This window comes from Syngnathus scovelli, chromosome 14 (genome assembly GCF_024217435.2).
Source record: "Syngnathus scovelli strain Florida chromosome 14, RoL_Ssco_1.2, whole genome shotgun sequence".
Lineage (NCBI taxonomy): Eukaryota > Metazoa > Chordata > Actinopteri > Syngnathiformes > Syngnathidae > Syngnathus > Syngnathus scovelli.
Genome location: NC_090860.1, coordinates 7032405 through 7050899, shown reverse-complemented (window position 1 = coordinate 7050899; position 18495 = coordinate 7032405). Strand labels below are relative to the sequence as shown.

General features: G+C 40.7%; 1 long non-coding RNA gene across 1 annotated transcript; it reads left to right on the top strand.

Moving 5' to 3' along the window:
* Positions 1-8453: 8453 nt before the first annotated feature.
* Positions 8454-18112, top strand: LOC125981294 (uncharacterized). Its single transcript, XR_007485873.1, has 3 exons — positions 8454-8581; positions 14253-14677; positions 14759-18112. It is a non-coding gene; the product is annotated as an uncharacterized lncRNA (long non-coding RNA).
* The last annotated feature ends 383 nt before the right edge of the window (positions 18113-18495 follow it).

The window sequence follows — 18495 nt, the reverse complement described above, 5'->3', positions numbered from 1 at the left end:
TGTGTGGGAGTTATGCTATAAAGCATATTTTTGTCACCGTATTTACTTAACTGCATTTATTAAAGTGGGAACCTTTATTTGTACAATGCAATGATAACTAACTTAACTGTTTATGCATGTTTTCAAAAATATGCCACGCCTAGTAATTAATTGGAGTGGTGCCGGAGCTATTTGTGAGAATACAATACAGTAATTAATTCTCAGCCATTCCTTGGTTAAATAAAAAATGGTGTACTTTCTTATCTGTGCAGTAGTAAAGCAGTGTAATAATTCATGCCATTTACAAAGAGGGTTTTTAATATTTTCTTATCAACAACAACACTACACTCTATTGAAATGTTCCTTTTTAAATCATACTTTTGGTGTGAAAGACACACATTCCCTTAAGTGTGGTGAACCGTGAATTCTCCTGCACGGCCGCTCGGTCGGCAGGCAGGAAGTGCGCACCTTTTGATTTGGAGTATAAAAGTAAATAACATTTGTACATCTAACACATACTCGAAGTGAATGAGCAGCCCCTGAATGTGGTTCTATGAGCAAGTGGAGGGCTCTACAGACTTTAAAGCCGGGGCCCAATTAAGCCTCGCCTCATCGGGAGAGGCAGAGGAGTTGAAAGCTGAATACATAAGATAATGCCGCCGCACTGAAGCAGCCGGCTCGCTCACTGTAAAATTAGAGAGTGAGGGGAAAAAAAAATCTTGATGAAGAGAGAAGAAAAGCCAAGGACAAGACAGTGGGAGCAAAACGAGGAGAAGAAGTTCCTTTGGGCTAATTCCCTTTGAAACCAGTTAACCACATTCAGCTAATCATATTCAACACAATTAATGGCGTCTCTTTTTTGTTCAAGCGGCACATCATAACGGCCAGCGGGGACAAGGGAGAAGAGGATTTCTTTCTCACTCCAAATTGTAGCCAATTTAAGGACAAAGCTGTCCCCTGCACTTTGCCAGAATAGGAGTCACGCTCATAAAAGACTGACAGTCGACATCCGAATCTCATTCAAGGACGCAATTTCCAAATGCTAATCATAATCTGCAGATGTTGGCCACTGATACACTCATTTATCTATTTGCTTAGTGGAGGGCTGCCTGTGCCCATTTGGACCGTCTGTGAAATGTGAAGCTTAGTCACAGCGTGGACATCTGCACCATCTTTGTATGGTGTGTGTCTGGCACATGCATACACACGCATGCACATGACACACACAGGAATACTTACAGGAAAGCGCTTTGCTATCTTGAGTTTTTTTTTTTAATATGTTTGCTCTCTTCTCTCTGGGTCATTTTAGAGTGCCTCAGATGTGTCAGCAGACAGTGGTTTGTGTCTGAACTTGAGCGAGAAAAAAGAAATACTTAACAGAAAGGTATATGAAAAGAAGACAGTGAAATATTTCTGGACATTTTTTTTTTCCACAGCTGCTTCAAATGAGTTAGGTGGAGAGGCAAAGAAAAACATTTACAAGTGTGTGCGTACGTGAGTGCATGTGTGTGTGTGTGCATGTGTTTTTTTATTTCCCGTACCTCTTTACAAAAGATAGGCGAACACGAGGCCACGGCTCATTCATCCTTGTACGGAGATACGAAGTGCAGTAAAAGATAAATTGCATGGCTAAATGAATTCTGGGATTGGTAGCATTCAAAGAAATTTAACAAGGATAAACCATTCTTTCCTTTTAGGCACCAAATGCAGGGCGTAGCAATGCAAGCAAAATAAAAAACATAAAAAAGAGGTGACATTAATAAATAGATACGACAGATCTACTGAAATGATTTGTTGAAGTCCAACAGCCCAATTCTGATTTAATGCATCGACACATTTTTTTAGACTGTCTTTTCATTTCAAGTGACAAATACAGTGAATATAAAAAGTCGACACACCCCTGTTTAAATGCAAGGTGTTGATGATACAAAACATGAGAAAAACTCATTTCAAACCTTTTTCCACCATGAATGTGAACTAAACCCTTATACAATCGGAATGTAGCTTTTCAAAACTCACCAGCCACTTTCAAACAAGTGTTAAATCTTAGTCACCATACACCTACCAGCATTTAAAGTGACTTTAATTAACCCCGAATACAATTTATAAGTTCTCATAGGCTTCTCAGACTTGTTGTTTTTTTTCTTGCAGAAGCTTGAAGGTGTTTGCGCTAACGCTAACTGTTTCTGTTTATTATTCGCTGCATCCTTTGTAAGGCCCAAGGTCAAGATGAAGAAAAGCAACTAGAAAGCATGATGCTGCCACCACAATGCTCCACTGTAATGTTGTCTGGTGTTCTTTTATGATGAGCGATGTTGTGTTTGCACCAAACATACCTTTTAAAATCACGGCCTGACAATTAGCATTGCTAAGTGGGAAAATTGCAATGCGAGATGCAACCACTAACAGTAAACAAACTAAATGATTCAATAATTACAGTAATCCCTCATTTATTGCGTATAATTGGTTCCAAAAACCACACGCGATAAGTGAAATCCGCAAGGTACGGTAACCAACAAGAAGTACTGGGCAGGCTAACAAGTTAGCGGAAAGATGCTAATTCGCGATCGTGCTAACACGCAAAAGCGGACTTCTAAAAGAATGTAAACGAACATTTGGAGCAATACTACATTGTCCTATAGGTTAAACACATGTTTCCTCAATTTAGAAGTTTTATTTTGACTTTTAAATGTCTTTTTAATTTGGGGGAAAGAAATCTGCGATGTTGTGAAGCCGCGATAAACGAAATGCGAAGTAGCGAGGGATCAATGTATATATAAACAGAATAGAATACACACTATGTGTACAAAAATGTAAATTAGTTTTGAAAGTCTAACTAAAACACAGGACCAAACAAAACAAAGGATGTTGTGGACACGCTATGAATCTGCATCGTAATCTACAGGTGATCCCGCCCACTGGATGCTGTGAAGTAGTCCATTTTGGCACACCGGGGATAGCCCTTGACAACAAAATGACTGACTCCCAACATGAGTGATGCCTATTGTGCTGCTATTTTCAATGTGGCTTAGAGCTTGTGTACGGATGCTTGTCTCATTTGAAGGCTGTTTCTGCATGTTGTTCATCTGGCTCCTCTCTTTGTTGACTTTGTCCAGCCAAATCTCCTGGCTGATAGCATGCCAGGTTCTGTTTGAAACAATGGCTGCTCACGTCCTCCTCCATGTTGCCAGGCCAATCAAAAGGCACAGGGAGACAAACGGGGACTGCGCAGCTGTCCTCCGAACAAAAACCAAGCACTTCCGAGAGCCATTGAGAGGGGCTGGGTCATTGGGTGCGCCCTAAATGAGCCGCTATGCTTCCAGGGCTAAAGCTTCACCCACCCAACCGTACTTAAAAATCACTCATTTACCTTCAAAAGCCACCCACCACACTTTCTAACCTGCTTAATCCTTCTCTCACCCTGGCTGGACAGTCTTGTAATCCTTAAAGCAAGAGAAAGCGCACATCACTACAAATGGATGGAATTGCTTCAGTATCTTTCCCCAACATGCCACAGCAGTCTGGCAGGGGGCTAAAAGTAGGTCTGGATTTTAATATGCACGCCATCCATTCATTAACATTCTATTTAAACACACAATAGAGAATGGAGAGGCTCTGGTCCTTGCAGTTCCCCTGATCATGGTTGGTTACGGAAAAAAAACCTGAATTGCATCCTGGTACACAATTGGATCCTCTAGCCCTGCTTCAAAACTGCCTCCCATCACACCCAATGTGATGAACACATTCACTTGTTCTCAATAGAAGCAATTAGGAATGAAAAGACTCACATTCTCAACTCCTAATATGAAAGGCAAATATATCTTCAGGACAAATGTTTCAAGTGTCGCTGTTGTTGCACTTGAAAATTGTCAATTTGTTTGGTGGTGTTGGGAGGGTGGGCTACTCAGGCTTTACCGAGTCTTAGTACAGTCACGCAGAGGTCTTGAAAAGCCTAAGTTCACCTCAGCAGCTTCACAAGCCGTGCCAGCCATGTCTGTGAAAGGTCACCCGCTATTTACATCCTATCCGAAGGCACACACACATAGAGTGTGGAGAATACATCTCGTTGACCAGTCAATTATGTGATAGGGTGCTGTGACAAAGGCTGAGCATGTTGCTAACACGTTCCCTGTCAGCAGAGAGGCTGCATGGGGGCGGACACAAAGCCTCATTAAAATACATACAGAGCCAGTGCTGCTCCGGTGGGTGGGAAAGATGCTCCATCAAGATGTCGTTATAACAAGGCTATCTCCACCCACTGGTATGTATCTCACTCGCACTGTCCTCCCCCATGCCTGGACAACACAATGGCTGGCTCCTTTTATAGCCAATGTGGGGCCTTTCCCTTCATTCCCCTGTGAGGTCAGGGCCTAATCCTCAGGGAGTTCTCACATTGTGTTTTAGCGGACTGGGGTCAAACTGTTTCAAATGAGGTGGTTTAGTTAAACATCTATTAAGCAAGCCCAGTGTGTTGAGCCGTGCTTGATTTATGTGTAAAGCTGTTGTGCTCAGCTGTGACGCTACCTCGTGCGGCGTTAGGCTACAAGTTCTGTTGTGTTATCGTGAGGAGAAAGCAAATTTGCCTAAATAATACGCCCTGACCCCATGCTCACCTCTACGCATGCCCCACCTACGTGTCGCCTATCAATTTCTAGGATGGTCTCTGTGTAACAGTCCTACATGTCTGTCATCTTCTTTACCACCGAGAGCCACTGTGCTGGGCAAAAGGGGGTGGGGGGGGGGATGGAATTAAAGACCCAAAGTTGAAAGTTGGAGCTGTGTTGAAGGCACTGCCATGGAGGCTCATTGCCCTGTTAGTGAGGCTGACATTCAAAGAGAGTTGGGATGAGACCACAATCCCACAACCTCCCGCTGTGAGGAGACATTTCCAATGGCGGCCCACCGCTTTGATTCACATCTTGTGATCCAGCCTGCGTTCGTGTTTCAGAAAACACACACGCATACATACGCCCACACATGCTTACACTGAGAACTACTGCCATTAGATGTCATCAAATGTATGTTTTATGTTTAAGAATGCATGCATGTTTGTTTGCATTGCTCATCAAGATAAAGTCAATAGTTCTTACTGAATCAAATATTCTGTAAACAGAACCATATTCCAAAATAAAGTGTTAAAAATTAGACCACGAGCTGTGTCAATAACTTAAAATATGCATGGCTCAGTAGTGTGTATAGCCGCCACATACAATTATTTTTTTTCTCACAAAATTCTTAAATGGAGGTTTTCTTGCTAATTGCGTCTTTTCCACCTGTTGTTTATACCAATTGCCCAATAGCTGGTGAAATGATTTACAATCTTCATTGATATTCTCAAATGAATTTATGATCCCCTCACATTTTATTTTTTGGGCATAATATAGCTATAGATTTGCCATGGTTTGTTTGATTGCCATTCTAGGATGCTCTGGATTTAACAATATAGTCATTATTGTGTATATAGGTAGCTTTCGCTTGTGTTGCTCTTATTTCACCATTTAATAATAGTCCAATGAAAAACATCTTCATTTTATGTTATAGTGTTACAATAGTAAAAAAAACTTTCAATGAATACCTTTTTAGCACACATCAGTAGTAAGTGGCTTGCTCTAGACTCTATCGCTATGACCTTCTCTATTTGCACTCTTGCACACTTACCAGTTGAAACTAGCTCAGGCTTTGTGAAATATGTTGAGGTTATATGTGAGTGTGGCTAAAAGAAGATGAGAACAAGAAACCATTCGCGATACATGAAATATTCTTCTGCTCCTGTCTGGTAGTTATTAGGAGAGCAATCATTCAAGACAAATTGGCAAAGTTTCACTTTGAATTTTTCAATCAGTCCTCGAGCTGGACGTTATTATTTAGGACATTATTTTGTAAAGACAGACTGGTTGATACATTTATTATATTGAATCTCATTAGATTGTGCTCCCCTCATCTACTGAGCGCATGTAGTTTATTTGACACAGTGAAATAGGAAAACATACGTATAATGTGAGAATTGAAGAGTACTTCACTTAAAGCTGTCGCATATTACTTCCAAAGAGGGAATCATTCCAATGCCGTATCTGCTCAAAGCAATTGCGCAATGCGAGCAATAAGCCGCAATACAGGTTAGTGAAGGCAACTCATCTGTGCTAATTACTCAGGCATTATGCATTAATTTTTCTGAGCAAAGGTTATTGAATGGTAGCTTATTATTTCACACTCCCCACACTAAATGCTTAAGATAATAACCAGTTTGTAATTGGTGCTTATACTTTATATTGGCTATAATTGCTGCTATTATGGCACAGAATAATCATTGGAATTAGCATGTTTCAGGGGAGATTAAAAAAAAAAAAAAAAAAACACATGCTAAGTATTAGTTTGAAGCATTTTGCAAGAAGAGGCCTCAATGTCGACGTATAACTATTTGATTCATCATTAACTTGAGAGTTGGAAGCACGCCTTTCATATCATGTTGTGGTTTCAGTGCATCCCCCTGCAGAAGCTAATGGAGCTACTAATGGAGCATATTCTGTGAGCAGTCTTGTGTGTGTGTCTGCTTCAATAACAGGTCAGGGATTTTTTCGCATAATGTGCGTATGTGTGCCTGAGCACGACTTGGAGTGCTCACGCAAGAGGAGGCAGGTCTGGATTCTATGCAGATCACGCTCCTAATGCTTCAGCAGCTCCTCCTTTGTGTCGGCCCTTCCGTCAGCTGTTGACTTCCTAAGTGTCTCAGACAGCCGTCTTTCTGTCTGTGCCTCTGTCCACTGCCTTGTCCCGCTCACATTTCTGAAGTCCACTGACTGCTAATGGCCATGTTCAGACAAAGAGCCCACTCTGTGGCCACTTTGCAGGACCAGGCCGGGGGCCAGGGACAACCAGGACGGGCTCCGGGGGGAGGAGGGCACGGAGATGAGGGCCATAAAACTGGGACGAACACCCGGTACTGCCTGCCTCTCTATACTCATGTCACGCTTGTGCAACTGCCATTACTGTGGGCTTGTTTGAACTGTCCTCCCCAATTAACGCTAATAAGTCACTTTGTAAGGATGAGCGAGCATTGGGTGTCCAAACACCTCCAGTTCACATGTGCACAAACAGCTTTGTTCTCAAAAACACACTTATGGTGTCAGTTCCTAACAGCAGAGTCTCAAAACAGATTTTGACAAACAAGAGGCAAATGCAAGTGACAAGTAATATAAAAGGTACTGTATGAGTCGCTACTAAAAATTGATTAGCTCCATGCTAAATCAAATAATATTGATTTGAGCCTTTCTATTTACCACATAGGAATCACAATGTGGTAACAATGTGGAGATATTATGTCAATAACCAAATAAAATATAACGGAACAGAACAAAGTGAATTATTAAATCATTAAATAGAAAATAGTTTGATATTCATAGCTGTCATACAAAGAGAAGGTAACCACCATAAAAAAATAAATTAAATAAACAATTAAACAACACCTTTGAACGTGACTAAAAGATAGATAATAGAAAGATGTTTGTATTTTAGCAATATTGCAGGAATTATTTTTTACATATTCAAGTATATGCACTCATAAAAAGTGTGCAACTTAATTTAATCTTTTTCATGATAATCATTAGCATTATGCTTTCCGGTAAATGTTTTTTATGCTAGCATCTGCAAGGTAACTGTAATTATTATTATTTTTTTGGTTCTATGGTCATCTTTGCCATCAGCGGTACCCTTCTGCCAAAGAATAAAACAAAAACACTGAGCCTCACAACATTGTATAAAGAAAAACATTTTTGACATATTTTTCCAGATACCTGTCATTTGTCTGCAATGTCAAGTGTGGACTTTCAACTATGATTTTTTTTTTTTATCCATGAAGAAAATGTTTAAATATTCTCATAAATATTGTCCTTTTTTAGATTATGTTAGATTGTACAAACTAAATTTACTCCTACTATCTTCCCATTTATGACAATGTACACAGCAATTGTAATAATAAAATACACTAAACCTTTGTGAAGATAATTTATTTTCCGTGATGGGGGGGTGAAGAACTCTGGAAAATTCAGTTGAGTTTTCTCAAAGTAGAGTCTGGAGGACTTAGTCATGCATGGCTGTGCGCGACTGTTTATTGTCGCCGCTTGTTTATTGTCATGCAGAATGCATTAAAGGCAGATTTCGCCCTTATTTTAAAATGTGCTGTCGAAGATTAGAGCGCTTGCCAAACGCTGTGGAAACACTTAATTGATTTCCTTTGGACTGTTTACCTCTACTGTAGCCCCCCCCCAAGAGCCAAGCACGCACTCATGCACACACAAACACACACGTATAGTAAAATCCTGGACCCACTGACGCCAACGCAGGCCTGCCAAGAGCCTCATTAGTATTCACAGCGGTGGCATTTGCCAGCCAGAGCGTTGCCGTGGTGATGCTGCCCACACAAGTGATGATAAATGGCGCTTTCAGATTCTCTGCTTTCCATAGAGCAGAGCCGGGGAGTTGAGGAGACGCTGGCCTGGACCCAACGCCGTCGGTCGCGGCTTTAGCAAGGCCTGGTCCCGATGACGGGCAACTGACGCATGACACCACGAGCTCTGGGCTGCTTCACCACTGAGAGTGTGCACATGTGAGTGTGTGTGCTTGCATGCAGGAGAGGGCATGTTGGGCAAGTGTGTGCTTCAACTTGTTATTGTTGGCTGATAAAAGGGGCGTCAGTGTCCGTGAGTGTTCTTCCTCTTTTTTGGAATGGAGAATAAATTGATCACAACTTAATTTTGACTGAAAATTAATCTCAGAAATATAGGCACGCTATGATTAAAGTAAGCTATGGAAATTATTTCGAGAACTGGTAATTGAAAAGAAACTGTAGTTATTTTTAAATTATATAAAAAGTTAATACAAATAATAATATATATAGAATGTAAAATTATAATAATAAAATATAATGTTATGATTTCCCACAACTAAAGAAAATGTATTATTTATGATATTTATCATTTTTATGAAACTAAAAAGAGTGCCATTGAAATTAAAATGCAAGTTAAATTCAAATGAATGAATCAAAACAAATTCAAATGAAGTTTCAAAGAGCGCCCCACAAGTGATTGAACAATGTATAGTTTTTTTCCCTAAGACTCTAAATTTGCTCTCAGTTAGATTGTGAGTGTGAATTGTTGTTTGTCAATATATTCCCTGTGATTGAGTGGCAACCAGTTTTTCCCACTAAAGAAAGATGACGTCAACATGATGGTGATTACCTGATGACAATAATCTAAACAACTGAGCATTGCATAGTTTTTGTATGTGCTGGTTTGGGTGCAAATCAAAATTACAGTGGATGTTTTACATTTGTGTCAAGTTGTATTTTTATTTTTTGCCACCACTGTAAAAACATAACACATGTATTATTTGATCCTTACAAGCAAACAGAATCCCGCTGAGAGAAGCCTGCATTTTCACAAACATTTATAAAAATAAAAAAAAAGGATTGAGCTGTTTTTGTGTCTCCCTGCTAATTAACACACAAAGAGAAATAAAAAATAACCTTGTGGGCAAACTAACACAATCTTACTCTGATGAAGATTCTCTCTCTGTTTTCTTCTATTTTTTTTTTTATGCTTCAATTCCAAACACAGCCGTGATGAAATTGTAGTAATTCTTTCACAGACCGTAAGCACAATCCTCCTGAGTCAAACGCCTCCCCCCCGCCCCCCTTTTCAAAGGGTGGCCTGACCCATCCAAAATCAAGCCTGATTAGCCATCTCTAGGACACTAAGAAGCACCTTACTTCAAAAGGAGCAGAGACAATCACGGCTGGGGTGGGGCGCTCAGAGCCCTCAGCCCTGTACTGTGGCGCTATACGGGCTAGACTGAACGCTCTCAGCTTCGAGGCTATTAAAAGATAAATGTATTTCCCTCTTCCATTATTCATGACGCGGCGAGGTGGGAAGGGAGCAGGGAGCCAGAGGCTTAGCACAGCGGTGGATCCCCTCTCGGCCTCGTCAGGGCCAAGGCCCCCGCGGCCCCCTTTGCTCCCACAAGCGGGAGAGGGTGAAGCTGTATTGGGGAGGGGGAGGGTGGGGACTGCAGCAGCTGTGATGAGAGAGAGAGGCAGATAGAAAGATAACACAGCAGCACGCCGAGCCCACACATGCATTAAATGTCGTAATCGTGAATACATTTGGAGCGATTGAATCCAATTCAAAGGTTTTGCAGATTCACTACATAAGAAATAAAGAAAATAATTAAGATGAGAAAATGAAAGTATTATTGATAGGACTAATCACAGTATTCCATCATAAATTGTATTTTTGTATACAATTCATCAAATGTTTTCATTTTGGAGGGAGCACCGGATTGGTGCTCAGTAACCTGATTAACGGGTAGAGGGTTTGGGCAAATATTTTGAAGATATGTTGCACTTGTATGCTGGAGTGATCTTTTGTTCCAGTTACCCCTAATCTGCACTGCAAGAAGATTAGGATGACCCCAGTGTCATACATTTGGAGATGAGACCCAGTTAAGAGAAGACAAACACTCAGGAGAGAACAAGTGTTGAACAAAACCAACAGCTAAGCTTTTCTATTTAGTTATGTAGTATATCTATTTTATTTACGATATAAAATGCCCAATGAGACGATCATTTTATTTTATCAAACGCCAAAAAAATCGAAATTTATTTCTAACAATATTTGAACACACCCCATTTTAAGCCTTTCGTATAATTCGGCGGCACCACAAACTCTCTGAACTTGCTGCAGTTTCAAATGTTCAGTACAATTCAAGATTTCATTGTAAAACCGACTCATTTGATGTACTTTGTGTGTGTTCGTGAGTCTTTTAAAATGCTAGAAATGGTGCATGTCTAAACATTAAATGGCCATACAAGAGAGTGGAGGGTGGTCTGAACACATCAGTACTCATGACTCCATGCTGTTTGCACACAAGAGGGCACGGGGGTGGGACAGAAGAATATGAGGGGGGGCGAGATGGTATGTATGCACACTTAGACAGATGAGTGTGTTGTATCTATCTTGGCTATTCTCGCTTTGCCTCTATGCACATTCTGTCTTGAATTAGACACAAGAAACAAAGGGCTTCATATTTGCGCTTGCATGTCAAGGATTACTTGTTCCATTGAATGTGTTCCTCCATTATCTGCTTATCACTCTCTGTGCTCTTTAATCTCTTTCTTGTCTCCGCTCAATGGCTTCCTCTCACTGTCTCCCAATCACAAACGTAGCCTTTCTCCCCTTCTATTTTTTTAACACTTACCAAACTGAAAAGGCTTGGCCTGCGCTGGGCCACCTGGAAGCACCAGTGGAGCTTTCTCCCAGGCCTGGCTCCCTGCCACTAGCCAGCTGTAGCATTGTGAGTGGCCCGTCTCGGGTAATTCCATGCATTGCAATTGTTGCCGGGCACTGTTTACAGCCGCCTCCTACTCCGCCTGGGTAGCCTCGCCGATTGTCCCGGGGCCTCCCTTGTTTAATACTGTTTTGCAAGTTATTAAGCCCTGGAAGTCCATTAATCACAGTTCACGGGCTGTGTAAGCCCACACAAGGCAGCCAGGGGTGGGGGATGGGGAGGCACACTCGCTCCCCTCAATGGGCTTAGACGGTGGTCCATTCAGATCCCTAACGAGATCATTACCACTAACTAAATACAAACCTGACCCCGCGACCCGCTGGGAAATTACGTAGGAGCTCCCCGGTACACGACATTAATACATCCATCCGAAGCCCACCCTTTTTTCGTGTGCGTGTAAACGCCCACCGCGCCGAGTCCCCAAAGCAAAGTAACCTCATTCGCCCAACAACCCCCCCCCCCCCCCCCCCACCCCCCTGTCCATTCTCACTTTCTTACCAATGGACAGAAAACTAAACCTGTCATCAAAAGGGGGCTAATCACTGCTGTGATTGTGGTAAACCAAGCCTGACAGACATTTCACTGAGGCCTCAATGGCCAGCCCCCATCCCACCCATCTCTCCTTTTTTTTTTCTCTCGCTCCCTCTTTTTAGCAAGCTTCTGTCCAATGAGCAACAAACACCCGAGGCTTTTCAGATTACTTGACACACTGTGTCCATTTTAGGGAGGGAGACCACCTGGTTAGCTCATTTTAATACAAAAGCAGTTGAGACTCCTCTCTCTTTTCCATACTCCTCAAATTCCACCTCTCCAGCCAAGCTACCACCATGAATTCTGTCTAATCCAGTGACCCACACACAACATTCCTGGTTTAACGCTCCTCGGAAGAGGCTGGATTTGGACGGATTACATGCCTCCAGTTCTGCTTGGTGCCACCTATGGCTCAAAGTGGATGGAAGAAGCAACAGTGAAAAAATTTTTTGGAGACCCCATTCTTCAATCTAAGTATATTAAATAGTGGGATATCACCTTAGTGGGGTGGAGCAGGCAAGATGGCTGACATCGAGGGAGTGAGGAATGTGGGGAAGATGAGAAGTTGGTTGGGGGGGGGTTGTTGTACTGACTTTCACTTTAGCCCTTCAGCTTATGTTAAGATGTTGTCACTTTCACCATCTCAAGTGTTGCCACTTCAGAAGCTGGAGCTTAGCATTCGCAGTGGGCTGGAGGGGGCCAAGAAGGAGGAAGTCTGGGAAGATTTCCATTTGAACAAGCACAACTTTGTCACGCTGTCACCTGATTACCATGGCTCCCCCTATTCAGCACTCCCAAACTTCCTGTTTCCTCTTTGCTTCTTTCGTGCCTCCTCTTCACCAGCCTCTCTTCATCTTTCTCAAGACCTCTTTAGAGACGTGTTTCCGATTCGAATCGTGCTACCGGTGTGATCAATTGTTTTTTTAAAGCTGTTTTTATTTTGGGTGGGCAGGCGGGCTGTTAATTGTTACATTGCCTTTTTAGGCATCTATAATTACAGATGTGCATATTTTAAATTAGGAGCTATGTATATCCCCCCACTTTAATCCTCGATAAGATCTCAATTGTTCCACGGGATGGAAGGCTGAATTAAATCTTACTTGAGCTTGACGCTGTCCTCATCTAAAATATAATCACTCATTGACTAACTGAGCTCACTAGCAAAATTTAATAGACTCCTAATGAGTTATGGACCATATCTCTCCAGTGTAGATGCGAAGATTAAGAAAGGGCTCAGCGCTAAGAATAAATGAACATCTTTGCATGCAAACGCACATAAACAGAAGTATTTTTTTGAAATGATCCACTCGGGAAAACAAAAGTACACACAAACAGAGCATGCGGCTAGCCACACATGATGGTGTTAAGAGTGTCAGCCGTACGTTGCATTTATTATTCCTCACCGCTGACAATTGGAAGCTCATGATGATGATCTCCGGCATGGCAAGTGATTTTAACCTGCCTGTTGGACGCCCCCGCATCAAGTCACAGATCAGCAGCCCGGCGTAAACAAAAACACATTCCACATTTAAGAGCACGCTAATTGCAGTCATTCCCATCTGAAGTACCTTCTGCTGCAATTTGCTTAGATCACGATAACTACAATCCCTCTCATGTAAACAAACTCTCACGCAGTGCAAAGAAAAAAACAAATTGACGTCAATGCTATCCAAACTCGCTTGGGGGCATCGAAAGTGAAGTAGGCTTTAAACAGTGTCATACATGCTGCACTGTTCAGCCTTGGTGTCATGTTAGGACAAGGGTTGTTAATATGTAGAGACAAATATTCGAGTAGAACGATGATTGAGCCAAGTCATAATAATCTATTTCTCACATTAAAAGAAAGGTTTGGGCATTTTTCAAGCAAGTGTTGTCTATGATATTGGCAATATGATATTATCACACGTCTCTATGTCACTAACCTTCCCGTTGTTTGCCACACACTAAAATAACCAAACATTATTTATTTTATTTATTTATTTATTTATTTATTTATTTATTTATTATTAATATTTTATATTCATGGCTTGGATTCCGTGGTTTCTGACCATGATAACAAATGTTTACCTCAGTTATTATGTGACCTGGCAGTAGGTTATGTTTCTCAACTGTGGGGAGTTGGCTGAAGAAAAAGGAATTAATACGATAGCGATCCAAAACATATCATTTATAATGGAAATGCTATTCTATTCTATTCTATTCTATTATATTATATTCTATTATATTATCTGTAAAAAAAAAATTCCATTTGTACTATTTTCGTCAGGTTATTAGGGCAAGTGATGCCATTTGGATCATCACAGTAAATTTGTTGTGCAGACTTGGAGAACGTCTTGGAATTTCAGCACATATGAGTGATTTGATTTTGTTTTTATGGCTGTACAATATGTCTGCCTTGTTAGGTTTTCATCTCCACCTGTTCTGGTCAGTCCTGTTCCTTGGATGGACCAATCAGCTCTTTCCAGCAGTTTGTGTCTTCTCCAGGTCATTGTTAATGTCTCATCACGTTGCTTGTATTTAGTTGCCTGTTTTTCTGCAGTCTGTGTCCATTTTTTTAATATGACAATTTATGACAAATTTTTGTTATCTCCTTTGAGTTTCGAAATCTGAACAGATCACCAGTATCCGGGAACAGATTGTGTTCAATTTGTACTTCTTAATCCTTTATGATAATTAGATAACCGAGATGTCACTAGGCATAATTGCACTTAACCAATTAACCATTTCTACTCAACACTCTTTATTGATCACTGTCATAATTGTCCTCAGCCCGAAGGCACGGTATCGGCGGCAACAAATAAAGCTGAGTGTCTTCGCAGTCATCTAGGTGAGTGTGTTTCACCAGTGGCGGAGGAAATGAAGCAAAAATGATGGAGTGTTTGTTTTCTGACATTTTGTCTCTCTGCAGCCTCATCAGAGCCGAGCCTCGCAAACGTCAAGTGTTAATTTAGGGCTCCTGCCGAGCGTGAGGCTGTCAGGGACGGATGCTTGGAGGAGGGAGGTGAGCTCTTGCAGAAAATGACCCTTCTGCTCTGATTGTCTTCTGGCTTGCAGACTGGCACTAAGGGGAAAAACAAAGGCACAGGCAAAGAGAGGGAGAGGCAGCTGAGTGCTAATGCATCTCACAGCAATTAGAGAAGCTTACCTGACTGCGTGAACACAGCACATGACAACACACGAATGCTACACTCAGATGTCCCTCTTGTTGAAGTGAATCAAAACACATTCTGCGCGCACTGATAAGAGTCTAACCCAAATGCAGTACACCACAACATTGGTATCATCACTGGTAATAACTTTTAATGTCCATAGTCGGCTGGTAGCACAACAGGGAAACTCGCACTGTGAAGTCGCTGCAGCAAAACACTAAGCAGCTAAAGGACAGGAAGATCGTCAGTCACACTTTTGACAGATTTTAAAGTTATACCTAATTTATATTCATGAACATTGTTCTTATCTATTTATCCATATTTGCACTAAGCGGCAATCGCTAAAACTGCAATATTGCTACTTATGGTCGTCTTGTTTAGCCTACAATCTTGTTTCATTCTGTAAATACATATGTCTTACTGCTAAGTCTTCTTGACCACTTGATGGCGCTGTAGAGCAAATCAGATTCAGAATCAGCTTTATTGACCAATTGGCTCCGGTTGATCTGAGCCTCTGTACAACATTTAAGTGACTGACAACATTCAACAAATGAAGCACCACGAAGCTTTGAACCATGAGTAAAACTGTCAGGAAATGAGTGGAGCTGGGCGACCAAATGCAGCTTGGACCAGGGTTTATTGAAGAACTCAAAAGATAGACTAGAGGATCGACTAGGGACAAGACTAGAACAGACTGGAGACTAGAAACAAGAAGACATGAGACGAGAACAATCCGACAGAGTGACACGCAGACAGGACTTAAATACAAGACAGTTAACGAGAGGCAGGGGACGGCAATTACACTGATCAGAGCACAGGAGGGGAGGGGCGAGCACACAGACACGCGAACCGAAACTATGACATTAAAACAAGGAAACAAACTGTGACAGATCTTGACAAAAACAATTAGCTGGAGTGCTTCATGAAGCTTCATTTCTGTATCACTAGTCTGAAGTGATTACCAAGGAAAATGATGCATCAGGAGGCATGCAAAGTTGAAAATGGACAATCAATCCAAAAGAGAGTGTTTTTTTTTGTCCTCATATCCAATTATAACAAGTTTCACTCATCAGGCAGTTCTATGTACTACAAGAAGTATGCAATGAAAATTTTGCCTCATCAAGTTTTTCCACACAACCTCTTTCAGACCTATTTTATTTACTTTGCTTTGAAACCGTCAACAGAAAAGGCTCTCAAAATTGTACCACAAGGTTCCAAGCTTCTCTTATAAAAGGCTGGTTTCAACATTAAATATTGTAAAAATAACACTGTAGTCAAAAGTATTGCTATGAGCAAACGATGTTTTCATATTTGTCCTAGAAGTTTGCATACTAAAAGAGTCCAAAACATAAAATACTTTGTGATGAAGAGCAGCATTTAGAGGCTTGTCATACTGAAAGTTAAGGTTAATTCTGTAATTACCTTGGTGTAAAAGAATGTGTTCTAATTTATCTGGAAATTCCTTTTTTTTTCTTGTCCTTTCACTCCACCATACCTCAATTCAATCACTTGAGTGCTTCTGTCTAGGTTATGCAAATCTGAGATTCACAGAATGAACGCATTTCAATGCCCAGTTCACTTGTGAACTGAGGTGGCACAAAAAAATTCTTCCATTTCAATGAGCCTCTCCTCTGCTGCTATCAAGGCTACCCTTTTTATTTGCTTCTTCTATCACGTTATTCTTTTTTTTTACTTGCTTTTAATTTTAGGCTAGCGCACAATGTTTTTCGTGCTTGGTGGATGTATAAAAAAGGGGTTTTGTGGAAAATACTTGATGTATAAGTTCATGGAAAATTTAGGAAGAAATGTAAATGTCAAAATCAACCACTTGAAAACAACCACATTTAAATATGTCTGAAGAAAAGTATTACCCAATAGTTTTTGTTAATGTAAATTAACACAGCACGTCCTCCATTTTCACCAATGAATCATTTAATTCTTTACACAGAATTAAAAATAGTATAATTTTCAAAGATTATTCAACATTTGTTTTCAAATGCTAGTTTTCATTCTCCAAAATGTTGACAATAACAGTCTCTTGAAAACAGCCCCTCAATACGATCTGTATTCTCTTAGACATAAAAATATGAGTTTGTTGAACTTGGCAAGTGCATGAACTTTCTGAGCAAGGTTTGATTGACATCCAGCCTCAGGCCTGAGTATGGCAAAGGCCAGTGTCTCGACATCCAGACGTAGCACTCTTATCCCCAGGAATAAGTCCATGCAGCCAGGCTCTCAGCAGGAGGCTAATAGACTAGCCCAGAGGAACCTGGCCCCCACTGAAGCTTGATGTATTGTGCCAATAGTCTTGTCTACATTATGGACCACAAGCCACAATTTCACAGTACAGCGGGGTGACTGGCCCTGAGCCCTGGCCCTGATTGGCCAGTGATGGATGGTGTTGACAGTTACAAGCTGAGTAGCAAGTGGAGTAACACAAAGGTCAAGGTTGAAGCTGCCAGTGTGGTCTGGTTAAGAATGCAAGGTCTCCATGGCAGGGAAATACTGCTTCTATTACCCACTAATTATGCAGGCTGACCACAAAAGCTTTAGTCACAAGAAGCCATGTTTTGTTAACAGACATTGTTGCATCAATTCAATGTTACGTACTGTTTTACGCAAGGAAAACATGATCATTTAATAAAATCTCAACAAAAATAGAAGCTGATTGACCTCCATTCTATTCAAATATTGTATTCAAAAGTTGTGCTTAAAAGGTTTGCTTCAAAATGTCATTGATGTAAAATGTAATTGATTTTGTTCTTTAATCCAAAATGTGAGTGATAGTAAACTAATGCAGGCACACAGTCGCCCCCAAGGTCCACATGAGAAGTTATTTTTTTACATTCTTGGTGTAACCATGGCGACTAATACACAGGTTCCAAAAATGTCTGTTTTAAACATTATATAATATACAGTTTTATACAGAATATTTAGTCCAAATATGTGTAGCTTAGCTTGAAAGTTTGAAAAAAGAAAAATATTAAATCAACCAATTGTAGGTATAATTGATGATGATTAGGTCATTTTAATGATCCTCAAAAGAAACTATATGGCCAATTATACAACTGAGTGAAGTTTTTGCCAAATAGCAAAATTATGCTGTTATACTCTAATTTGAAGGTGATTTTTTTTTTTTTTACCAGATTTTTGAATGGCAATATAGCACCAAAAAATAATTTTGCATTGAGAACTGCAGCTCTTGATTGTTTTTTTTTTTTGGGGGGGGGGGGGGGGGGGGGGGGCAATTCCAGGTACCACTTTATTGTAAGAAAAGATAATAATAAAATAATGAATGCATATTTGACCTCATACCTATTCTCCGACAACATTCTTTTGTGTATACTGTTAAATAAAACATTTGTTCCCACTACAGAGTCATGCGGTGTGAACAACTTGACGATGAGACATTTCTCTTGTCATTTTCCTCCAGTACTTCAGTGTAATTTCTTTTTTTTTTTTTTTTCCCTGCCCTCTATTTGTTTTTTCCACCGTC